Below are 27,636 nucleotides of genomic sequence, written 5' to 3'. Positions count from 1 at the left end.
CGGCTGAATATCTTTCTGAAATCACAATAAGGTTTGCTTCCACACTAGCACTTGCGCTTGCACTGTAGCCCTCAGGGCCGCCATCAGGGGGGGAGAGGGGGCCCAGGCTTATTGGGAAAGTTACAAAAATTGCGTGGGTTACACATAAGTTTACGTTAAAGGAGAAGGAAAGGTAAAAGGCAAAGTACGAAAAAGTCGCAACGGCAAAGAAAAATTTGCGCAAGATACAAAAAAATCACGACAGCGGCGAAATTGTTGCAAAAAAACCCGCACATTACGAAAAAAACGCATTCGGGCGCATTCGAAGCATTCTTGCCTTAGTAAATCTCCCCCCTTAGTCTTACTAACTGAGCATGTTCACTTGGTCTGCGTGTCTGTGCAGGAGTGAGGCATTATGGGAACTTTCTTTACACAGTTCAGCGCTTTTTCTTCCTGTTTGGCTTCTGATCTTCTGAACAGGTGAAATATGGGGAGACTTAAGGGCACTATTGAGAGAACTGAAGGTATGCCTGCAGCTTGAGATTAACTCTTTACAAGCCTTTCCGTCTCCTTTAAAACTTACGCGATTTCCATAATTTTTGTAAAAGTTGTCTAGAAACTTAATTAACTCACGTAACTTGCCTTGAATCTTAGGTAACTCGCATACAAGCAAAGGATAATGCAGAGAAGGGGCAGAAACAGTGTTGGACTTACCAGGAAAACTCCCGGTGGGCCCAGGTGTCCGATATCACAAAAGGCTGCGGATATTGGTTGACTCGTTGATCGGCCAGGTTAAAAGATTTGAAGGCGCCTGAGCAAGATCTACGTTCAGGGCTGAATCTGCAGGTAGGTAGAATTCCTATTGTTTCTACCTCCATATCTGACGATTTAACGCTGATCGAAAATGCTACGTGTATGGCCACCTTTTGGGCTGTGACACAAGGGAGATTAATCGCTGCACAACTAATCTCCCTTGTCGCGGGCGACTAATCTCCCCGAAATGCCATCCCACTGGCTAGAATGTAAATCGCCAGAGGGATGGCATACACGGTGCAGCGATTTACCAAAGTCGCTGAAGTTTCCTCTCAAGGCAACTTCCATGACTTCGACAAATCGCGCCACCACATATGCCATCCCACCAGCGATTTACATTCTAGCCGGTGGGATGGCATTACGGGGAGATTAGTTGCCCACGACAAGGGAGATTTGTTGCGGCGTGACTAATCTCCCCGTGTGTCACAGCCCTTAGACACCTGAAATCTGAGTAAAAGAGGGTAAACAGATGATAAGATTACTGAGTTGTCAGACTAGACAACAAAGCTAATTTAAGTGCAAAACAGGGTGCAAAGTGCAAAATGCTGCAGCAAACAACTCTAGTTTTTAGGCCCTGCCCTGCACTTTGCTAAATGGCAGTAGATCTCTGCATTTCAAAATGGAGTGTAAAGATCTACATCTGCCCCATCAATGCAAAGCTTGTGTTTATCAGACCCATATCCATGAGGGGCAGCAGGCATTAATATAGGCCTTTGCTCATAGGAGATCTAATGCAAAAGTATTGATGTATATGTGATTTGGAAGGGCTGGGTTTGATGAATTTTACCCAAATTCTCTATGCAACTATGTAACGCCGCACAAGTGCAGCCTTTGGCATGGATCTCACCTTGATTAATGACTAAAACTACTCTGCCTCTGGGTCTAATCGCAACTCTAATGTTATAGTTGTTAGTGACCGTTCAATCACATAGAGGCCCATTTATCAACATTCAGATTTCTGTGGTTTTACAGTTTTTTGAAACCATGAATAAAGTAATTTCCAGGAATGACAGTAATTTATCAAAAGATCAAAACTGAAAATGCATGAATGAAAAAACTTTCATTTGTAAAAGGGACATCTGCCATTGGCTTCTACATGATCTCTACAGGTTTTAGATGCCGTATTCTTCCATTCGGATTTGTCATGGTTTTGCCACATAATAAATTGTGAAAAAATTGTGTGTGGGGGATTCTGCAACAAAATCGGATTTTGGCATCAAAAAACCCAAACTGAAAAAGTCGAGCATTAGTAAATGTCCCCCATAATCCAGAGTCGGGCAACCTACAATGATCCTGCTCTTTAACAGTATAAAGTTGCACCGAAAAATTGTTGGCAAACAGAATCACTTTAGAACCATAAAAAGAAAATGAAAAATATTGCATGATACAGAAGTGTTGGATTGCAAAAAAAAAAATGTTCATTCAAATTGTCCATAACCAAATTATGATGTATGAAACTTCAAAAACAGCTCGCCCCCATCATAGTGATAAAATCTGCAAGGATTCCCAGTCAGCAGTCCCAGAAGGATCGCTGTGATAATGTGACTAGTAGCATGAGTTGATGTATGAGGTACTCTTTCAGAGTGGGGTCCTAAAGGACTGTCATGTTCCTGATGCTGTGCAAAGCCTTGTGCGTGTTTCTCGCAGTACAGAGTAGGTTAATGTATCACCACTCCACACCTCTAGGCTCAGGCATGTACTAACAGCTATACCATCTCCAGGGGAACACATGCGAGCCAGCCCAGGATGACTCTAGGATGAGGGTGTAAAGGTAATTGAGGGCAAACAGAGTATGTAATGCTGTAGCCAGGCCCAGGCTGGCAATCTGTGGATTCTGGCACATGCTAGATGGCACATGCAACATGGGTTGTTTGGGCCTCTTATGTACATGAAAGGTTTTCGTTCCTCCAAGTATAAACCAGCATGATACATTTTCTAATAAATATACCTCTGTCCCAGCATGCCTCCTATCCCCTCTCCCAACCCCCCCTCTGTCCCACAAACACCTACCCACATTAGGGAGTACACCTAACCATCAACACCATTAAAGACCATATCACCCAGTACCCCCCTATAAAGCACTGACCGAATGGGATGTAGCTCTCACTTTCAAACTTAATTTACACTACGTGAGATCTATTATATCCCCTCCCTCAATGTCACATGTGTGCTAACTAACAAAATAACAAACTAAAACAAACCAACACCATCAACATAAGGGAGGGGAGGCGGGGCCCACCAGTTGTTTACTGGTGGCAAGCTTCCTGCCAATGCTTTCCTAACCCAATCCCGCTTCCCCTTTCCATTTCCTCCAGCATGAAACAAACTGGCCTATCACCGGCCTGTAGGCTTGTCCAGTCACTCAGGCCCTCCTTACAGCTATTCAGGCCTTATATTCCCTTTAAGTTTTCTGAAGAAACTGTCATTAGAGACCCTATGCACTAATATGCCTTAATGCCTTTTTGTATAGGGGGAGACGAGAGCAGATATGTTTGTTTTCGCAGGTGCGGATCTTCAGTTTAATATCACTTGTGCCAAGTAAGTGCTAAAACCCAAACTTCTGCCGCTGCCCCCCGGCTCTGCACACTACCAATCACCCTTGTAAAATAACTCCAGTGATTCTCCCATGCATCTAAGGAAAAGAGAAATTGCTGTGTAACACAGAATAGCTTTGTTAGTGTAGTAATTAAGACAGGAGTGACATTCAAACGTAGGTTGGACAGGATGTGGCAAATTACTGTATTCTTTGTGTGAAAAGCTGCTCCTGCTCTGCTTTGTCTGTTCTCCTGGGAACTCATCATCCTCACTAAAAGTCAGAATGGGATTTTGTACCCTCTACTCTCTATCTATCTGTTCTGTGCAAACATTGTTTGTCAAAAAAAAGTGCTAATTTACCACCGAATGGAAGAAAGGGTATCCATATTCTACCTCTCCCCAGCAAATTTTAAGAGAGAGATTCCTCATATGCATTTGTGTGTCCATATCACAGAAAAAAAGGTTATTTACTAAGCATAGAATGCCCTTTCACTTTATATCCCTGGCTAGTAAATAGCTGTTCATCATGCCTTACTGAGAATATTGCACTTACATCCTTTCCCTGCTAATAGCCTGTTCTAGCGTCCATAATCCATCACTGTCAGGGCGCTTCACGTTTTATTTCCTCTTTATTTATTCCTCTCACCTTTCGGGGGTTTAGAAAAAAAAAACAATTACCTAGAACAAAACATGTAGCTTTTTTACATTAATCAGATTTTCTCTATTGATGTTTGTCAGTTAAAAATTTTACATCAGATACTGAGATTTTGATTGCAAGCGATGTCAAACGCTTACCAAAAAACACCATATAAATCATCTTGCAGCAAAGGAGTGCTTAAAAGTAGACGGTTTTGACTCAATACATCTGAGAGGACAGGGATGGCAGTTGGGTAAGTGTTTTATTTTTCCTTTCCAGTGCTTTTTTAATTGTGTTTCCCAGCAGATAGAAATCTGTCTCTGAAATCCAGCAATGTGCCGGATGCATCGAGCAGTCTGAATACCAGAAATATACCAGAAATATAACGCCATGGTCCATGGTAGCTATTTGCTGTTCCCAAATATTCTACAACATTATGAAGTACCAAAGGTATGCTTAGTAATTAGCTATTACAGTACTGTCACGGAAGACTCCGCAGTCAATATAGAGATAATTTGGCCTGTGCTGAATGACACTGCCGTCCAGACTTTGGGGATAATCAAGGACACATCCAGCTGTACCAGACATCTGTCAGACCTATGAATCATTTCAACTCGATTTGCAATAGCCAAGCAACTCAAGCAAAGATAAACATTCCAGCAGCACACAATCACACAGATAAATACTGTCTACTCCTGCAATATCATCTCCCTGCCAACAATAGAAAAGCACCTTTCAAATGAAGGGCAATGAAACAGAACCGTCATTTTCTATTAGGTTTATTCTATTTATTTTTTCTTAATTATAAAAGTGAGAACTGCATTATTAAATATATGTTTGTTGGACTTTGACATTCACACTTTTAAGATCTATATATGTTTTACTAAGTTAATATCAGTGCTGAAAGACAAAAGAGATAATAATAGAAATAGAGGTTATGTTAGAGCAAAACGTGTAAATAAAAAATGTATATATATAGATATATATATTTATAATCCTACCAGTTTGGTTGTATTTGTTTATGTAAGTGGAAGGCAAAAGCTTTAAAGACATGAAAGACAGGTGTAAGAAAGATGGAGTCTGAAAACTAGCTGTTTGGAAGAATATATTAGGGGTCATTTATTACTAATGGAAAAGGCAGCAAAGACCGCTATGTTTTTCATACTTTGCAACCTGCCCCATGGATGAATGTCAGGTATGGGCTCTTGCGTTCGAAAACGGTGCACAAAAACCTGTGCTTCCCCAATCAATACATACTTTTATCTTGTAGAAAGCTCGCACACCGAGGTTTTTAATGCTTTGATAAAGAATAAAGGACTATTAAATAATAAGTCTGTGTGCGAGACTGGGCAATGTGCACCCGGGTCATGTTATTTACGAGGTGAGTTTCACAAAAGTCTAATATATTGCCTGGGCTACGTAACCTTTGGAGCATATATTTTCTGCCTGAGCCGTGCATTTCTTAAAAGGAATTGTCCCAAGCAATACATCACTATCTGCAGTGCTGAATTCATGAGGGACAGGTGTGGGAAGGTGGCCCCCTATCTGCCCCCTAATTAAGTTTGGGAGCTCCAACAGGTGCAGGAAGCAAACGAGTCCTGTACTTACTCCCTATGGCGGGCAGTAAAGACAGGGCTGCGCTGACCTGCCAATGCTGCGCCGTGCTCCTCCCACCCGATTTATCATCAGGCATGAAATGTGGAGCTTAAATATGCCCTGTACGCGAGTGTTGCTTGAAATAGTACTTTCCAGGGTATAAATTACCCCTATTTACTGTTATTAGCGAAAACAAAGGCCTTCCCATTGACTTCTGCTATGGGCTTGTGCGAATACTGATTAAGCAAACAGGAAAATCCAGATGATAAGTCTCTGTATATGGCAGGAGATTTGAGGGGATAAAACTCTGATCAGCTTGATTTGACCCAATTAGGGTTAAGTGGACCTTGCTATGTTTCCCCAGATTAAGAGTTTAAGCACTTTTCTGTGGCTATATTTATAATGACATGAATGCTGTTTGTTAATTATTATTTTAGATATTATGGTTTTGAGGTATATACTGATTGAACATTATACTATAATAAAAGGACTCCTTGAGAATTACAGAACCGTAGACAATTTCTTATCTATAAAAACAACCTAGGCATTAATACTTTTGACACATTTCATGTTGAGTGCTTTTCCTTTGTTCAACAGGATTTAAAGGCTATAAATAGAGGTGAGTATAAATAGTAGGCTTTACTAGATCCAACGGTCTTGCAAAAGGGTCTCAGCTTAGTCCACTTGACAGAAGCTAAGTACCCACAGCAGTATCCTGGAAGTGTATAATAGCAAATAGAATTAGCTCTGAGCCAGACTTCCATGTAAGAACATTTCATTCCTGAATTAGTGTGCTGATTTTACCAGGGACACGGTCCAAGGCATGCTGCAAGCTGTAGGTCAGCAGGGTTGCTATATCATGCTGTAATCACATTGATTTCTACTTAACCATGTGGAATGCAGCCATCCTATTTACTACTCAGCCATGCAGCACATATACTTTATAGGTCTCTCAGTTTAATGGAAGGATCTGGCAATCCTGAACTTCTCTACAGCAATAATATTAAAGCATTGGCCATTTCATAAATGATATCTAAAAAAAAAATCATAATCTAACGCTGTATACTTGCAGAGAGCATAAGATAATATTTCTTGTTTTACAAAAACTATTGCAGCCTATAGGCATACAGCCATTACAAGCCCAGTCTAATTTATCAACATTGTTAACCTGGCCTGATACACTGATATATTTATTTATTTGTAATTATTATAACATCACCCCATCTTGGGTTTATTTATCTATTGTTCTGCTGTATATAAGTAACACTTTTTAAATAAAAATTATACATACAAACATATTGGCACATCTTGGTAGAACGTATATAATGAAATAATAAGTAACTGCCAAATAAAATGCATTTTTATTGGCCTGATTGAAAAGAAGTTACATTTTGTCTCTAAGAACAGAAAATGACACCTAGAATATAAAGCACTTAGACAGAGCAAATGTCACTGCATATATAAGCAATAAATTAATATGTCATGTCCCAATATTCAAGTTAGAAAAAGATGTTTTGAATTTAATTGCAAATGTCTGAGCATTCAGGACAAGCAATTTGTTGAAAGGTAATTCATTGTTTCCCCTGATGATGGAAAATCAAAAAAGGAAAAAAATTCTACATACTGCTGCAATATTTCCCAAGGCTTTAGGCAGCCTGGGAGCTACAAGAAGGATGAAGGTGGAGAGCTCATTAGAGGAAACTGGGTAGTGAAAGACAAGAAGCCAGAGCAGACGTGTATTGTAAAGACAAAGAGCTGGAGGACCCCAGCAGAGAAGACCATTTTTGTCTGGGGATGTATGTAAAGACCAAGATTCTATGCAGAAGCCTATATGGAAGAACTTCTACCTCTTGGGGGACCTTAAGATGCTGGTATTGCACTAAAAGCCATGTTAATGCTAGCATTCAAAGATCTGCCAAGTTTGGTGCTTGTCTAAACCAACATTTTGAGAGAGTAAATCTCCAGTGCTATTAGTTTCTACATATAGGGGGAGATTTACTAATCCATGAATGGTCCGAAGGTGTCCAAATGTGTTTTTTTCGTAATGATATGTATTTTTGCGACTTTTTCGTCGCCGTCGTGACTTTTTCATATGTTCCGCGACTTTTTCGTATATTTTCCGCAACTTTTTCGGCGCCATCATGAAAAAATCGGATTGGTTTTTCCGCCGTTTACAATCGCTCAATAAGGAAAAATTGTGACGGCGTCAAAATAGTCGCGCAAAATACGATAAAGTCGTGGCGGCGACTAAAAAATCACGACAAATATGAAAAAATTTCAACGGCGACGAAAAAGTCGCAAAATTTTCGTTTCCAATCCGATTTTTTCCCTTTTGGGATTCGGATTCATGGATTCGTAAATCTCCCCCATAGTGTTGACATACCTGTATTGAGTTTAAAGGGGGTAAGTTTCCCTACCCTGGAGTTTTTCCTTTTACAACAGGCAGAGTTTTAATGCTGTTCAAAAGTCAACCCCCCATGTAATAAAGTTTGCCCAGAAGCAGTAACCTATAGCAACCAATAAGATGTTTACTTTCAAACAGACGATCACTTAATGCTACATGCTGATTAGTTGCTATAGGTTAACCCCAGTTTACAAAAAGAGTTACACAACGTTTCCCAGACAAATGCAGAAAAAAAGATTTAGAAGATTAAGTACTAAAAGATGCAATAAAGGTGCTGAAATACCCTAACTTATCCTCCCTTATCTGTATGTAGAGCCCTGTTTTCCCCACATCACACAGGGCACACACAAACACCCCAAGCAAGGTCCAAGAAATAGAGTGCTATAGGGATACCCACAGAAATTAATTTTGTTCCTCTGGGGGGGGGGTGTTTGTTTGTTTTTAAAGAATAACTTTGTTTTAACTTTTCTTTTTTAGGAAACATTTCTGATTGGGGAAATCCAAGAATAAACACCAATGCCGGCTTTGTCATCTACGAGTTCTGAAATACCCACATCTGAAGATTAATTGCAGCCATAAACTCTTTAGTTAATAGTTTATACACCACAACAGCATCTTCTTAGGAAATTATTTCTTGAGAACCAATATCTTAAATTGAAAGAAATGTAAGAATGATCCTTACAATGAAGAAAATGAATTATGCCAAATATGAAAATGCCATTTTGGGACCCATTGAGACCGGTGAGATTACAGCGATTTTGTCATCACAAATGTGCTACCAATCAAGAACCAATACTCTGTTTATATCATTTACAAGAATCAAATGTATATTAAATATATTGACTGGACTTTTTTTTTTTGCACATACAATTTCTAGTGTTCCATTGCAGTCATCTATTACATGCCCTGCATCCTTTTTCGTATCTTAATTTCACTCCATTTCATTTTATGTTGTGATGGATCATTGGTTCTCAAAACAACATAATATTGATGTGCTGCCTTGTTTGCTGTTTTAGAGACAATAGAGAGTATTTAATGGTTTGAAAAATGCTCACCTAAGAAAAAGAGAATAAAAAAGAGCACAGTGATGTGTCCATTTAAAAAGAATATACAGTTGGGTTCATTGTCATTATTCACACTGATAAATGCTTCTCAGAGACAATCAGAGACCTTGACATGCATGGAAAAGGGTTTTAAGGAATAGTCTACTTTTTTTGTATAGTTTTATTTTTAACATTTTTCTTTAATGTATCAAAGAAGTCAACTGTGACCCAATGACATTGGTTTATGCCCAGGCAACAATCGCAACAACTTCATAGTAGTGATAATAATGAGTGCTGGTAATATTATCATTGCTTATTTCCCCAAACCTGTTGTAAGTACATGCAAAGACCTCTTCAAAATTGTTTTCAGACCAGTATCTATTGAATAACATCAAAGGAAATCCTTAATCCAACCTAAAAACAATACCATATTGACCCCATCTTTATCTTAAAGGAATAATATCATGGGAAAATTTGTTTTTTTTTTCAAAATGTATCAGTTAATAGAACTTTTCCAGCGGAATCTTGCATTGGAATACACTTTTCAAAAGCACAAACAGATTTTTGTATATTTAATTTTGAAATTTCACATGGGGCTAGCCATATTCTTTATTTCCCAGGGTGCCACAGCCATGTGACTTGTGCTCTGATAACAGTTCTAATGTGTAGCGCTGGCTCCTTCTGAAGATAGCGCCTACACACCAATATTACAACTAAAAAAAAATACATGAATAAAATTTTAAATGGCAGAGTGAATTAATTGCTATGTAAACAGTGTAATTTGGAAATAAAAAGTATCCCATAAAAATCATGACGGTATCTCTTTAAGTTTGATTTGAAGGTAGGTAGAAATGTACAAGATCCAGTTGTGTAACTGAAACTGAAATGCAACAGAGTATAAACTATACTTCAATTTTCCATGGCTTGTTATAGCTACCACTTTGCCACTGTGACCAATTTTGGGAATTTTGGGAATTTCCCTTAATTTCGAACTTTTTGAATAACGGGTTTCGAGATAATGGATCCCATACCTGTACAAAAATTGTATTTAAAATGTATTAAATCTGATAACATATAAATGAATGTTAAGTAAAGCATGAGAATTAAAGACTTGCGTAATGCACAGACTTGTGACACAGTCAAATATTATACAAGCCCCAAACAGGTTCTATTGTAGCTGCTTAGAAAGAACACATTCTAAGAAAGAATTCCTACAATAAATACACCATTAAAAATGAAAAATGGTACATTATATGATGAGTGCTAGGTGGTAATATTACGGATTGTGAAAAAAATATGTCTGAATGAAATGTATCATAGCCAAAAGTATGTTAAGCCCATCCTTACCAACTTAGGAGGGACATTGGTGCAAGAGTCATGAAGTGTATAGTGACTAATTGGTGCCCCAGACACTCTAGTCACGTAGTTGGTGTCATAACAATTATTTTTAAAAAAAATCTCACTGCACCATATTGCTCAAAGAGTTGTCACCAACTTGCTTCACACCAACACTACAATACTGGCCCTTAGTAACCTGCAGGATTTCCCAGGTTCCCCTTATGTCCACAATACCCAAATGTATAGGATAGGCAGATGTGTGTTTCACAAGGCACAATCATTTATCATGAACAACATCTAGAACGGGTGCACTGACTTAAAATATAATGGCAAAGTATCCATGAATATAATCCTAAATCATAAGGTGGAAACAGAAAATCCATTTTCTAAGCCACCTGGTACAAATAACTATTTATGTAGTATTTTTGGTTGAGGAGTCATATATCTGATATTTACTTCATTGTCTCTTTGGGGGTTAAAAAAAATTGCTTGCCAACTTCAGGTGATAATTCTAAATCTACTGGACTCATAGGCGAAGGGTGACTTTTTTTCTTGGGGAGGCTAAAGATAGGCCATACATAGACTGACCTAAAACTAATGTGAGACTTACTGGATTCGCTGCTGGCGTAAAAATGAAACTCCCAACTTGCGGTTCCCACTGACTTCCAGGGATACTGTGCAAAAGTACAGGTGAGAGTGTTTTTTTCACCCTAAAATGCAAAAACAAATTAGAGCAATTAGCTTTTTTAAGTGGAAAGAGTTAATTTAGGACTGGAGCACGGGTGGTAGGGATATTATAGATGCCAGGTGACTAAAAACTATTTAATTTCAGCTGCAGCAAAAGTTCAGAGCTGGTGAGGATCTTAGGTAAAGTTTACAGCCTGCAGATCCTTCTTATCAGTCTTCATTTCTGAAGTGCCTTTAATTTGTAATATCATCCATTCCCTACCCACATTTGTGCCATGATTGGTCAGTTTTACTGTCTGATTGCAGAATCCACAAGAAGAAAGATTCATTCAGAGGACAGCTGATAACAGAACCGGGGCTTGCAGCAATGCAAGAAGATTTCCTAATGTTAAAGGTGAAAAAATGACTTGATTTTGCCTAGGACAACTCCCATTGGCTTCTACAAAACTTGCAAGCTTTTAGAATTCTTCAGAATACATAATTCTGTCATTGTGAGGTGTGACAGGAACCCTATATTGTTATTATTATAGACATAACAAATTAAGCCGGAAGAATAGTCCTAGACACACCAATAACTGAGCAGTTCTTCCATTACTATAGTCAAGATTGGATTTTGACCTGATTCTCTCAGTGGGACATGGGACCTACATTCATACTTTAAAGTTTGTCTCAGGCCTAGGACCAATAAGCTCTGGGTTTCTAGACCTACCCCTTTTATGTTTTTACCAACTATCATGGGCGTCCGCAGAAAATTTTCCAAGGGGGGGCAAGTAAGCTAGCATCATCCTGCAACAGACAAATATATATATATACATATACATGATGTAAACTCTCACTGGGTGCCAGAGTGGAGCGGCTTTCAGGAGGTCGTGATGTCACAGTCACGTGACCAGAATGTGGGCAGGGACAGTTTGAAGTCACTTAGGGGCGTGTCCAGCGCCTGTACCTGCTAGGGAAAAGCCCGCCTCCTCACAGTGCCACATGAGAAACGGGGAGAGGAGTTGAGGTGAAGGTTGTAGTAATAGGGGGCATGGACGGTGCAGATGTGTACAGATAGAGGGGCTGCGAGTGGAGCTGCGCTTACGGAACTGGGGTGGGTGTGAGGGTCATACCGAGCGGCTACAGGAGCTACAGAAAGGGCTTTAGGGAGCGGCCGGTGTTATGTGTCCAGTTGTGCGGCCGGAGGCGGGGCACCCTTTCATTTGTTTGGGATTTGGGGGGGAGGCATGGGAGTGTGTATGTGTAGGAATGCTTGGGGTGGGCAGGCTCTCTCTTAGCGGGGCAAATGAATAGGAGCAGCGATAGTGCTGCACATGTACATGTAGACAGAGGGCAACTGGAGTAGAACAATATATAGTGTTGCACATATGTAATATAACTAATAATATCCCGGGATCGCCTCTAAAATTACAGTCCTGTGTTTGGACTCACTGGCCAGTTCCAACCTGTATGGAAACAACATCGGTGCGGGAAACATTCACAGGAGACAGTGGTTTATTTTATGAGGGTTGAGCAGCTGCACTCAAACCCAACATAACCCTGTGCCATGTAAGCGCCTATGGACCCTCCTCAGACAGCTGCCGCTGGACTGTCTGCCGGCCGTAGGTGGCGCTGCTATCAGGTGGCGCTGCCTCTGACGTCACGAGTGGGAAGTGCCGGGGAGATGCTGCAGCCGGCAAGTCAGAAGTCCGACTGAGGTTTTTTTTGCTACTTTTCCAGGGGGGGGCAAGTGCCCCCTCTTGCCCCCTTCTGTGGACGCCCATGCCAACTATCTTTAAAAGCTTTCATAATAACTTCCATATGTCTGTTCTTTCTTTGCAGCCCTTTTCCCATCTTGCTGCTGGTTAGCTTTGGCCTTGGACTTGAGTTTTATCCTTGTCAATGTTGTTATATAAAGGATATTTTAGAATAATAAAACAGCTTTGCGATGTCTGCTTGTATTGATTTATATTATACATGGCAACATTTCCTGAGGTGAAAAAGGAAGATGTAACCCATTTTCCAATATCTCACTGACCAACTAAAGTCTGACCTAATCCTGCAGCAAAATATAATTGTCCACTAGCCATTCCTGTCTATGAGTCCTCTGTTCATTAACCAAGTGCTTGAGGCAGGTTTAGTTTTGGTTTCTGAATAGCTTTTAGTCTGGGGCATAAACACGAAGAGACAGATTAACTATTTTTGTGCCCCGAGTAAAGTATTTTTAATATAAAAAGGTACCTGAAAAAGCTAAAATATATAAATGTATTTTACAAGGTAAAATCTAAATATATCTTACATACAAAATGGGAATATGTCATCCACATCTTGGCTTATTTGCTCCTGATGAGTAAATGTTGTCTTCTCACCCTTTCCAACATTTTAGATTCTGTTCTGCAAATGGGTCTATAATTAGATTTTAGTATCCTGATGCACAATGCCATTGGTTATCTCTCACTCCTGTTGTTTCTGAACACACTTTCCAGCGTGATATAACAATTTCTCATTAATTATCGCTGTTTGAACAAATATTGGCAGCTACTAAGGCCTCCACATTTATAATGTCCCAATCTTTCATAAGTGGGTGTGGGTTTTTGACATAACTGGACAATGACTCCTGCCTTTTTGCTATTGTCTTTTTTGGCCAAACTCTAACTGCCTGGCATTTAGTCTCCTAATGATATCTGTGCAACAACTAAACCAACGTTTATCTTCTGAGCTCCTTCATCATCTGAAGGCCCCATTTAGAATGAAAGTTATTTATGAAAGGGAAGAATATTCAGCTGCCAATGAGGACCTTGAGTATTCACATATATACTCATATTCACATATTGACATTCTAAATTTTTTTACTCTTGGAACCACTTGGGGTTGGTTTTGAAGTTGCTAAAAATTCTACACACAACTGAGACCTGCAAACCCTCAGCCATAGTTTATTAGCAACCTGGCCTAGGGGCTATACTGTAAGTTTTGTCCCTTTTGTTTTTATCCCTACACTTTGTAAATTACTTTTTTTTATCATTTCTTCTTCTAATGTAAAAGGAACATTACTTACAAAGGTAGATAAGCAACTGTGTAGCTGACAGTAGTGCAGTGTTCATTATAAACCTTTTAGAATGAGAAGTTTCTTTTTGCACTAAGTTGTCACGTTGTCTCCTCCAGAAGAAGTGTGGAAGAAAAGGTCACAAGCAAATCATACATATAATAAAAAATTAAATGTTTAGAGAAAGTGCAAATGAAAAAATATCAAACATTATTAAAGGTCACAAGAGATGCAATAAATATTGAGCAAAGGTACATATCATTTTTTTAGTAGTTACATTAAAGCAGTATTGTCATCTTTTTTTTTTAGAAATACTGTATATACTCGAGTATAAGCCTAGGTTTTTAGCACCCAAAATGTGCTGAAAAAGTCACCCTCGGCTTATACTTGAGTCGGGTGCCTTGGGTCCCTCTAGACTAGCACCCTCTTTCCTTTGTGTGCAAATTAGGCCACCTGCAACCAGACCCTCCAGTGCCCTGGCCTAGGCTCCCACTAGCAATACTTATTTCCCCTTACATCTCCTCCGGGACTGGGTCTGCTGCCAGTTTGCCAATGTGCAATGAGCGTGGGGTAGTACTCATATTGTTTTTGTTGACCCTCTTCTCCGCTTACAGAGCTAGTTTACTGTTTTTCTTTGAAATAAATATTGAAAAACATATACCCCACTGATGCCTCAATTAATGTAATTTTATTGGTATTTATTTTGATTTATAAAACTTTTTAATGCATTTCCCACCCTAGGCTTATACTCGAGTCAATAAGTTTTTCCAGTTTTCTTAGGTAAAATGATGTACCTCGGCTTATATTCGGATCGGCTTATACTCCAGTATATACGGTAATCACTGCTCAACTTTGATGTAAAGCAAAGGCAGATAATAGAATGGGATTGTATGGGGCTGATTTATCAACATTTGAATTTAAATTTTTGCCGCAATCCAAATTTTTGCACTAAAACTCAAAAATTCGAATTAGGGATTTTTAAAACTTGAATGTTCGATATTTATTAAGTGGTAAATTTAAAAAAACCTCAAAAATAACACTCTATTTCAATCTAAAAGCTTGCAAGTTAATGGGGGTTGTCCTAAGCAAAATGTAAGTGATTTTTTTTAATTTCAGTTTTAAGAGTTTTTTGAATTTTTCAAAATGTTTTAAAAGTTTGCAAATGATGCGTAGAATACAAATTTGATGCATTCAACTTTATTCAATTGAGTTTTTAAGGTTTAATTTTTTTAATAAATAAGCCAACATTAAGTTTGTTAAACTTTTATGTTCATTTGAATTGAAAAAAAAAACTCACACAAATTCTTCCCTATGCAGCCTTGTGCTGTATCCCAGATTGTTGCTATTAGTGGCGCATATTTTCCTCTCAGGTCCAGGTAAGCAAATAAGCCCCACCTACATGTCCCCTCAGCCTGACCTGTAGGTAGGCCATATCAGATAATGTTATCAAATCTGACATAGGGGCAGATTTACTAATCCACGAATCCGAATCCCGAAAGGGAAAAAATCGTATTGGAAACGAATATCAGAATTCAGGAACTCTATGGGGCAGATTTACTAATCCACGAACGGACCGAAAGCGTCCGAAAGTGTTTTTTCGTAATGATCGGTATTTTTGCGACTTTTTCGCCGCCGTCGCGATTTTTCGTATTTGTCGTGACTTTTTCATCGCCCCGTAACTTTATCGTATTTTGCGTGACTTTTTCGTTGCTGTTGCGATTTTTTCGTATTGAGCAATAGTAAACGGCGGAAAAACCAATCCGATTTTTTCGTGACGGCAATGAAAAAGTCGCGGAAAATATACGAAAAAGTTGCGACGGCAACAAAAAAATCGTGGGACATACGAAAAAGTTGCGACGGCGACGAAAAAGTCGCAAAAATACCGATCATTACGAAAAAACGCTTTCGGACGCTTTCGGTCCGTTCGTGGATTAGTAAATCTGCCCCATAGAGTTCCTGAATTCTGATTCTAAGCAATTTTTTGTGAAAAACGTTTTGACTGCATTTTATCACTAGCAATAAACTTCCCAAATTCATAACATTTAAAAACCTGTTACTGTCTGAAATGCATGGCCATAGTTCTCATACCTTAAAGAATTCTCAAGAGGTCAAGAAGAGAAGAAATGTCTGCAAAATCAACACATTTGGTTCTATTGTTTATAAAAAGCATTTATACAACAGGGGGGTAAGGAAATTGATAATAGGTAATAGTATAATAATAGGTATAAACCCTGCTTCAGACACAGTAACCCATGGTGCCCAATAAGAAATTTGCCTTCAAAGCATAGACCAGTAATTGTACCTCCTGATTGCTGTGGTTAATAGCAAAATCTGATGTTACTGGGGATGCCCTGAATCCAGGATTCGGTTTGGCATACGCTAATTAGGATTCAGATAGGATTCAATCCTTTACAAAGGATTCGGGGGTTCAGCCGAATCCAAAAAAGTGGTTTTGGTACATCCCTAGATGTTACCCAATATGGGTTCTTCGTAAATGAACAAGAATGTGAATGTCTGAATCTACTTTGGTGGAACAATATGCTATATAATACAATATTATTTTCTATCATTTTGGTGTTCACTGACATTGTTTGGTCACGTACGCATTTTCAATAGTATATGGGAAAGCAGAAAGAAATAAATCAGTGGAAAACAAATGATATTGCAGAGGCTGCTGTAGGACCAAAAAGGCTATGCATGATTACAAAGCCAAGTAATGCAAATGATATACTGACCTCAATTCAAGCGGAACTGATTTCTAGTTTGGTTGTCTAACTCTGTTTATTTGAGATACTTACATGAAAATATTCAAACAATGTTCCGGAAAGGTCCTGCCAATATTCAGTTACAAATACATCACCCTTGGAGCAATTCTGAACTGTGTATGAACAGCTGTAGACATAACACTTAGATTTTATTCAAACAATGAAGAAAAGATGTTTACCTACAAAATATGCATGTAAATTGTGTACAAGACAGTGCTTGCTGTAGTTTATTTAGTATTTGAGGAATATCTCATTGTTACCTTGCAGTTGTTTACACAGGGAGCACTCTGTCTATGTTTTCTGTTTGATTAAAAAAGTGGGGTCATCAACACTAGGCATATTTGCCAGTGGGGAGTAACCAACAGCAAGCAATAAGTGATTGGCTATGTTCAGCTAGCTGTAGGTAAAACAATAAATGTAACAATTTGACTGGTTGCCATGGTTAACTGCCCATGGACAAAAAATCAATAATGAAGACCAGTTGAAATGTTAAGAAGAGGCTATTTTATAACATACTAAGGGGCGCATTTACTAATCCTCGAATCCGAATCTCGAATGGGAAAAAAACGGATTGAAAATGAAAAATTTTCGATTTTTTTTCGACACCGTCGCGGCTTTATTGTATTTTGCGCAATTATTTCATTGTTGGTGCGATTTTTTCGTATTGCGCTATAGTAAACAGCGCTAAAAACCAATCCGAATTTTTCGCGACGGCGACGAAAAATTTGCGGAATATATACGCTAAAGTTGTAACGGCAACGAAAAAGTCGCACAAAATATGAAACAATCGCGATGGCGTTCGTGGATTAGTAAATGTGCCCCTAAGAGTTAACCTAAAGGTGAACCACTCATTTAAGGCCCAGTAGAAAGACAATATAGTGATTTTATTTAGAATAGCTCCTATTACTTTGGCTCATTTACCATTTTCTGCCATGGTCTCCCAGACTGGTTTGTAGTATTTTTGTGACTGTTCATGGCTTTAGAGTTTTGGAAGACAAAATGAGTATCAATTATAGTTCAGCCAATGCATGTTTATATATGCTTGCACAGAAATGTGTGGCTATAGCTTACCTTGTAGAATGAAGTAATGAAGTTCCATTTTCCAACAGGAATTATTGGCACTTATGGAAAAAAGTACTGGGATGGAAAGTCATTTTCCTTTACACCAGAAACTATTGTTCAAACAGCTGTTATACTTATAATATATTCAGGTAATGGCAACTCTAGAAGGTCTGTTTCTGGGGTGTCCAGAACAACTACTCTTTGAACCAAAAAAAATGATCCCTATTTTGCAGGTGTTACATTTAATAGGGAAGCAAAACATGATAAAATGGTTTGATCAAAGACACACACCCGTAAACTTGAATCTTTCTACTACCTTAACCCTAGTTAGCTCCTATAATATGATCTAAAGGAAACAACAACCCCTTTAGAAGCAGTCCAATTTGCTTTGACCATTTACCTGGCTGTTAGGAACCCAACTACTGACACTGCAAAATGTATGTTTTTAAGTTCTCTAAAAACCTGCCCAGTGTTTCTCTACATTGAATGCATTATTCTAACCTTTCCCACCCCCTCAGAAATAACTTTAATTTGAGCTGGAATATCAGGAATACCATGCATGGACCAAAGATCATATAGATTTCAAAATGGTCACTCTTCTGGAAAAAACTAGACATTAAAACCAGTGCTTCAGGTGCCCATACCACCTTAATTTGGAAAGCTGGTTTCACCTTAACTCCTATACCAATCTAAATATGTTGAGATGCTTGCCCATACAGTAGTAGGCCCCAGAGATGCTAACAAGTGGCAACTATCTACATTAAGGCAAGGAGGCAAATGCACTCTTCAACCAGTATCTAAATATGATGCACTATATTAAATATGATGTATTTAATATAGCAGTAAATTGGATTCTTGATTGGCATATATTTTTGATGCTCAGTGTTCATTGCTTACAATGTTCCTAGACAGTGTTCCTGCCTATTTATTAGCAAGCAGCTCTCCAGTGTGCAGGAAATAGAAAGAGATAAAGAGAAGTCAGGTAGATAGATGGTAATAACCTTTTTGTGCCCTCACCTCAAACACACACACATTTTAGGGTTTAGAATTTTTTATTTATTCGAAAATTCACGTCTAAAACACGTTGATCAAATAAAACCATGAAAAAATCTGAATGCGGCAAATTAGCATTCTACTCATCATTTTTTGAATGGGTGTGCTAACTCTCAAAAAAATTCTAAAAACCTATATTAAAAAATTAGCTTGAACCTTGCTAGAACAGTTCCCATTGACTTTTACATGAACATGCAAGCTTTTAGGTGCAGAAGTTTTACATTTGAGTTTTTTTTTTTAACTTTTTGCACTTAAATATTGAACATTTGAGGTGTGGAAACTCGAATTTGTGAGTTTTAGTGCTAAAAAATTGAATTGCAGTACAAATTTGAATTATACTATTGATAAATCAGCCCGATATGTCCCACTGCAGGTGCTTATAGTATGGTCCATATGTATGTATGTATGTATATCTTTATTTATAAAGTGCTACTTATGTACGCAGCGCTGTACAGTAGAATACATTAATACAAACAGGGGATTATTAAGATAATAAAAGATAAATACAAAGTACAACAATAAATACAGATAGATACAAGATAAATACAGTTGCAATAAGTTAAGAGTCAAAGACACAAGAGGATGGAGGTCCCTGCCCCGTAGAGCTTACAATCTATATGGGAGGGTAACTTACAGACACAAAAAGGCAATGTCCATATGGACTTTGACAGCTTTTCCTGCCTTAGTGCAAAATGGGTCTGATATTGTACATGCTGGCTTTTCTCAGCCTTTCGTATTAATTTTCTATTTCAACCACTGATTTTATAAAAGCTTTTTTCTTGAATAAGTAGACTAATTTAAAAAAATTTCAGTTTTAGCAAGTAACAATGACTTTGCAAATATATATGTGTAAATAACTTGAATACATTACCCAAAAAATGGATGTCCCTCATTTTTGGTTCATGGTGAATTATCATAATTCCCTTTTAAGGGGCAATCTGCCTTGAAATATCTTTTACTATGGTGTAGATGGTGATATCACAATAAAAAATTGCATTTGGCCTTTATTTTTTTGTCTTTGTGGTTTTTAAATATATAATTTCTTGTTCAGCAGTTTGGAACTGTTACCTTGTTTCTAGAGTTCCACTTATATTAGCCACTGGATTAATTTGCTTTTATGTTGAAAAGGTCTGTGACCTCAATAACCAGATATCATTTGAAATTTTTAAAGGGCTTATTAAAAGGCAAATATTTAAAAAAAAAAAACATAAAAAATAAACTTGAACACAAAGATCAGTTGCTCATTGTCTCAAAATATCTCTTCATATTATAGTAAAAGGAGTTCCAGAGTGAAGTGAATATATTTAATTAGGAGAAAAACATTAATAAAAGGAGGTTCAGCATTAATCTGAAGCTGAATCTTGAGTCCCGCAGTCAGTGCTATGAAAGACTGTTACAGATGTAAAAAAAAATGCTAGTTTTCCATTAAGGGCGACACAAATGCCAGATCCAAAGTGGCTGAAATGTATTTTTTCACATTCTTAGTTAAACTTACCTTGCAGATCTGTAATTGGGCATAAGAACACGAGCAGTCAAAACAGCCCCCAACATAATATTAATGCATGATTATTATGTATAGTCTTTTATCTGCGAACAGAGTCTGCTACTAGTTTCCTTAATTAAGGATACAAAGGGCTCCTTTATCTTTGCATATTCCCTTGCTAGGACATTGATACTCATTATTTGCAAAGTCCAAACACTGAAGTTGTGTCAAGAATGCATTCATCACTAGACAGGCACATATAGTCAGCAGTATTTTTTTACCTGTATCAGCGGATTTCACAATTTGCAATTTCTATATGGTTGTCGTGTGTTTTAATCGAAGAAGATCGCTCCCAAATAATGTGATCATGGGAATGATTCTTAGTATAGTATGATGGAATGGCAATAATTAACAGTCTGTGATTAGAAGTCTCTCTAGAAAAATACCCGCACATTAAATTTCTTCAGCTACAAGCAGCACTTCTGTCTAATGAGGTATATGCTGTTGGTTTCATTGTAAAATTCAATTATATTTTAGCATTGCTAAAGTCTGTAAGAGTGTATAGGGTAAGAGCTTTAGGAAACCAAAGAAGGCTGGGGCTCTATTTAGGATTACGTAAGGAACGTCCAACCTGCAGCTCACCCAAATCTACCAACAGTCAACTGGGGAATATTCATAAGTGTATCCTGGGACTCCAGACAATTAAATCAATGGAATGTGTGACTTCATTCAGGTTGTGCCAATGCCATATGTTTGCAGCAAGGCTGTAGGAACCCTTTCCTGTGTAACTATAGGTGGAAATAGAGGTTACCCCTGTTATTACAGTCTATTCTCCCTTGTGATTTTCATCTATATGAATTTAGTCATATTAATCATTAATCTTCAAGTGGCAACTTGGTTTCAAACAATTCTACTGATGATCCCTCTACAGATATTAACCACATATGTAGTCTTTTTGGAAGAATCTCTCCTGAATAAATGTCATCTTGAATATGCAACCATTCAAACAGGCATTGTTTATAAACCCTGACCCCATGATTTTCTGCTGACATTGCCCTAAGGCAGTGGTCTTTATACTGTGATGTCTGGTCTCTTGGGAACCTGAGGCAGTGACAAGGGGGCTCAACCTAGGGTCCAATTAGAATGAGATTTAGGAGAATGTCTATTTGTTCCCAGATACCAAAATACCCTACCTCAATCAGGGTGAGGTACGGGGTGAAATCGTATTTGCTGTACACTGGAACTATGGAACTATGTCCTAGATATGGAACTTCCATATTGACTGATCCACCAGTGTACCCAGGACCATCTGTAAACTTGTTATGGTTGAACCTGCAAAAGGAACTGGAACTAAAAGAAGCTTGACAATCACTTAGATTGTAAGCTCTACGGGACAGGGACCTCCTTCCTACTGTGTCTCATGCCACAGGGCACTTAATCTCTCCTATTTATACTTATTTTATTCTAATTTATTTTATTTATTATGACACTTGTCCTCCCTATATGTAATTGTGTATATTGTAAGATTGTACAGCGCTGCGTATCCTTGTAGCGCTTTATAAATAAAGTTTTACATACATCCATACATACATATATTGCCCTAAAGCATTATTCTACTGATGTTGCCATTAGTGAAATAATATGTTGTCAAATATTAATATTTATTTGCCTTTTTTTAACATGGGATACTGTTAAACTGCCTAGATGGAAATCATCACAGTTTAAAAACAAACCACAGAAACTTATCTTCAAAATTATTTTCCCCTTTCAAAACAGAAAATGTAATTTTAAAGAAATAAAACTTTGTTAATTTCGAAAAACGTACATAGACACGCACAATATATCGCCGTATAAACATTCTATTTTAGCTTTATTATGCTTCTTATTCCAAACCCAAGGGAGCATCATTTTTTTCCTGTAATGCAAATGCTTTAGTTAGATAGTTTATCTCTTTATTATTAGTTGTTTTGTTTATATTGATTTCTGCATAATTTAGAAGAACGCAGCCTGAATGTCAGTTGAAAAGGAAATTGCTTGTTTGAGTTAATAAAGATGCTTTACTTTTTTACTTGCAAAAGCAAAAAATATTTAATTATTCAGATAAAAGGAATTATTAAAACTGGGACATATAAGAATAGAGGTTTTTCATTCACATGCATAGAAGTCAGTATGAAGAATTCTTGGAAGACAGTGTAATCTGAGATAAGGAACAATGCTTTGGTGCTTAATCACAGTCCAGGATATTCATAAAGCTGACTTTTGGATTCTGGGAATGACTTACGAGCATAGTGCTAGTAAGCACTATAATTAGAAAATGAAAGCAAATACATGATATTAGTATCTTAATAAAGCAAATGAGCTTGCCACATGAACCCTACAGAGAAGCTAAACTAGGAATCTGGAGAAGTTGAACTTCTGGTTTTGGAATCAGTATTGTCAATGCTAAACCTGAACACATCAAATAAACAAGCATTAAGCTCTATTCTTTTTTCTTTGGGTGGAAAAATCTATAGGATAAGTTTATCTAATTTTTGAGAAAACAGAGGTCCAGTTATATGAAATTTAGAAGATCTTGTACTCCAATGCTAAGGCAGTTATAATATCTAAAGATAGTTGTGTCATTGTTAAGCTTTTTCTAGAAACATCGCATAACTATTAAGTACCCACAGGGATAGAAATAAAGGGTTAGTGATTTTTCCTTCATTGTTCTGGTATAAGGGTCAGTTATCCAGAATGCATAGGACCAGGGGTTTTCCATCATTCCATAATTTGAATTAACATACTTTAGTTCTACTAAAAAATTAAACATTAAACAAACTCAAAAGGTTTTGCCTCCAATAAGGATCAATCTTACCTTAGTTGGCACTATTTTACTGTTTAGTGTTTTATTATTACAGAGAAAGGGTAATCATTTTAAAATAATGTGAAGTATTTGATTATAAAGGAGTCTCTGGGAGAGATGGCCTTCCAGTAATTTGGAGCTTTCTGGATAACAGGTTTCTGGATAATAGATCCCATAAAGTAGTGTTAATTTAAGCTTAAATAAAAAAGGAAAGTGCCCGTTTACTATAGAAAGATTAATATAAGCATACAGGATTTTTTTTATTTGATAAGCTGTTATATAATAGTTCCTCCCTAAACAAATGTTTAACCCAACAGTGATTTTTTTCCCTTTCTGCCCTCTCCAGAAAACTCTATTAATAAATTAACTCTCCTATAAGGACTTCTCTATAGTCTTTAAAGGAGAATGCAATCAAAATTTAAAAAGCATACTGCCCAATAGTCCTCCTATTGTTTAGTAAAAACGCAACACTTTTGGCTCACCTAATCAAATATTTACTCAGTCACACTTACTTCACATTTTCTAGAACAGGCAGCCATCTCTAAAAAGGTATTCTCCCTTCCTTTCCCTCCTTGCTTCATACTTTCATTCCCTCCCCCCCCCCTCTGCCAGATCCACTTCTGATTGGCTGGTGGGCATGTATAGCTTAGAACAGGAGGCAGGATCAAGTTACACACATGCTCAGAGAATAGGAAGGCTGCCGCTGGCACCTACAGGAAGGGGAGAGAGATTTCAGTGATGTCACTGTAGGCTTCACACTGCTGTAGGCTGCCAGCACCATATCTCAGAGAAGCAAGCAGGGATCTGGGAATTTAGATATGCAGTAAGTACTTAAAAAGAATGCCTTTAGACTTACTTTTAATTAATATTAACCTTTCATTGTCCTTTAATGTCAATTTGTTCTACAAATTTACATCTTTATGTCCCACAGAGCTTTCCAGAGCCAAAATCTAGTAAGAAGGTTGCTGTTTTAAACTATAATGTTAAGAACCCAAAAAGCCTAGTGTAATGACCAAGGCCTTAATTTAGTGGAAATGCAGAATGGAAAAAAAAGGTATTGTCAACTGATGAATTTATGTTTCAATTTAACCATTTAATGATCCTTATAATTTTCCTATAATGAGCCAAGCTGTTGTACCTATTTGAAGAAGAAAGAACAAAAATCCAAGTTGTTACTTAACAGCATGCCCAGAGTTTGTTCTGCTATGATAACCACAAAAAGTGGGCTATTTTGATAATCCCAAGTAAATGTAATATATGTATAACGAATAGTCTGTTGTTCTGCAGAGAGAGAGAGGTAGAAATTAAATATGTTTGAAAATTTCAAAATTTATTTGTGGTGCCTTTTGTGCCATGAACCAACATTGTACAGTATATAAGACAGAAAAGAGGCCAAACTGGTGGAAGAGAGAAATGAAGATATAGACGGTGACGCAAACAATAGACTAAAACATGAATTACTTTAATACTTTAAATTGTCTTCACAGTTTGCAAGGGAATATAGCCAGTTAGTACATTTTTGCACAGTACAGTGATGACGCATCAGATTCATTAGACATTTAGATTTACCCTGAAGTTTTTATATGAATGTTCATCAAAAAAAAATTAATGGAGTTTATTTAGAGTTGGCTGCTGAGGAAGTGACTTGGATTAGTCACGAAACGCGAAAAGACTTGCTCTCTACCTGACCAGTAATGTGTTTTGCTTACTTTATGGTGATGTTTACATGACTGCTCTGTCCACATCTGCAAGTGGATCCAGTGTGCAAGATGGTTATTTAGAGCCCCCGTTACCTAAATAACAGCATTTATTCATATATATATAGTAATTCATGTTGGTTTTTCTCACAACTGCATATTAAATCTTAGGGCTCATGTACATCCGCAAGTGCAGTTGTGGTCCCCAAAATTTCCCTGTACACAGTTGTAGGCAAAACCACTTTCATTAAAGGTACTTGTATTCCTTTCATATATTTGTGCTTGGTGCTACTCAGCCCTTCCTGCTTTCTGATCCTAATCGGTTGCTGACACTACCACCACCTCTTGACCAGTCGGTAGCTCTAGGGCTCCCTTTGCTCCCAGCATCAATAGGTGCAGCACACTTGTGTCTAAAGAATCCTCCCAGACGTCACTCTCGTGCCAAACACCAATGAATGAAGCCAGACAGCCCTCCACTATTTGCATCCAATTTGTCACAAGATACATGTGCAGTTAGGGTAATTTTGGTGAATCTCATGCAGTTTTGCCAAACCCATCGTCCCCTTGTGACCCAAATGATGCTGGAATTCTGGTAAAAACACTGCATTGTTGGGGAAAAAAACATGGCAACTACTCTTGAAATTGCACCTTGCTCATTGCACTTGCAGACATGCATCTACAGCCTTAACAGCCATACAAAACAATTATTATATATTTAAGTTAAGAATCATGAATATTTCAAGGCTGCACGAATATATCCCTATCAAAATAAACAGCGTGTTACATGTCACAAATGCCAAATGAACAAATCATGCCTGCTCAGTGTGTCGTTTATCTGTTATATTGCTAGAAAGTTTTTGCACTGATTTATGTACCAAATAAATCAGCTGTTTAAAATATTTACTAAGTACCCATCACAAATATTTAAAAGAGCATTTGTGCCTAGGCTTCCCAAAACTCTTAACATTCCCATAGCAATACTGCGTATTGTAATAGCAGTACACAGATGGGGAATACAGTTTATGAAGGAAATTTGTGCTTAGAACATCCACAGCAAAACTTCAATCTAACACAGTGAATTGCACATTATTTGCCGTTTCAATTACACGGCCCAGTATTATTGCAATTTACATTTTAATTGGTTTCTCTGCATGCATATAATTTATTGATAGCACAACATAAATGTTGCTGATTTAAACCAATAATTGGTCTTTCTATATTTAATTTTCATCTTAAGTGCTAAAAGGATAACATCATTTTCATTTAAACTGGGGGTTTATTGAGTGTGTTCGGTATTTATCATCAAAGGCACAAGTGTGTGCAGGTACATGATTTATTTGCCTAAAGTCTATAAAATTGCCAGGATGTATAATAAGAAAGCAACTTTACTGTTTCACTGTACAAAGTAACTGCAATATTACACATGCCTAAAAAACTATATTTTTTGTTAATATTTTACAGGTTTAATCAAATGCAGTGCAATGCATTATGTGCTAAAGCAGTGGTGCAACTAGGGAACCAGGCACCCTGGTGCAAAAATTGAGTCTGCCCCGACCCCCAGAACATATGCCGCACACTTGCTCTTACCTTAAGGTTCTTAGTAGCAAGCGTGGTGACACTTGGAAAGCCTTATTCAGGGGAACAGCCTGCTCCCCCAGTTGTTCTGCCAGCTGCACTCTTGATGCAGACTTTCATGTTATCCTTTTACATTCCAGCCCTGCAGAAAGGACACGTGGATTGGCATTTGTTGCAAGATAGAGCATGAGTGAGAGAGAGAGAGATGATAATAGATAGATAGATAGATAGATAGATAGATAGATAGATAGATAGATAATTAGATAGATAGATAGATAGATAGATAGATAGATAGATGATAGATAGATAGATAGATAATAGATAGATGATAGATAGATAGATAGATAGATAGATAGATGGATAGATTATAGATAGATAGATAATTAGATAGATAGATAGATAGATAGATAGATAGATGATAGATAGATAGATAGATAGATAGATAGATAGATAGATAATAGATAGATGATAGATAGATAGATAGATAGATAGATAGATAGATGGATAGATGATAGATAGATAATAGATATGGATAGATAGATAGATAGATAGATAGATGATAGATAGATAGATAGAGATGATAGATGATAGATAGATAGATAGATAGATAGATAGATAGATAGATAATTAGATAGATAGATAGATAGATAGATAGATAGATAGATAGATAGATAGATAGATGATAGATAGATAGATAATAGATAGATGATAGATAGATAGATAGATAGATAGATAGATAGATAGATGGATAGATGATAGATAGATAATAGATATGGATAGATAGATAGATAGATAGATGATAGATAGATAGATAGATAGATAGAGATGATAGATGATAGATAGATAGATAGATAGATAGATAGAGATGATAGATGATAGATAGATAGATAGATAGATAGATAGATAGATCATAGACCAAGAAAACAAAGAGAAAGCTGTAGCTCCCACCCGCCATTAAGGAGGAAGGTTAAGTCAAACATCAATGTAAAATTGGGGAATGTTTAAACAACAGTTAAAATAATTACCGGTGCCACTGTCCATGGGCATGGAACGGGAGATTTCCCAAGTCTACCAAGATTAGCTATACCTATAGGTGACAGAGTGA

Source organism: Xenopus tropicalis, chromosome 9 (assembly GCF_000004195.4).
Source record: "Xenopus tropicalis strain Nigerian chromosome 9, UCB_Xtro_10.0, whole genome shotgun sequence".
In the NCBI taxonomy this organism is placed as follows: Eukaryota; Metazoa; Chordata; class Amphibia; order Anura; family Pipidae; genus Xenopus; species Xenopus tropicalis.
This window is presented reverse-complemented; position numbering follows the sequence as displayed.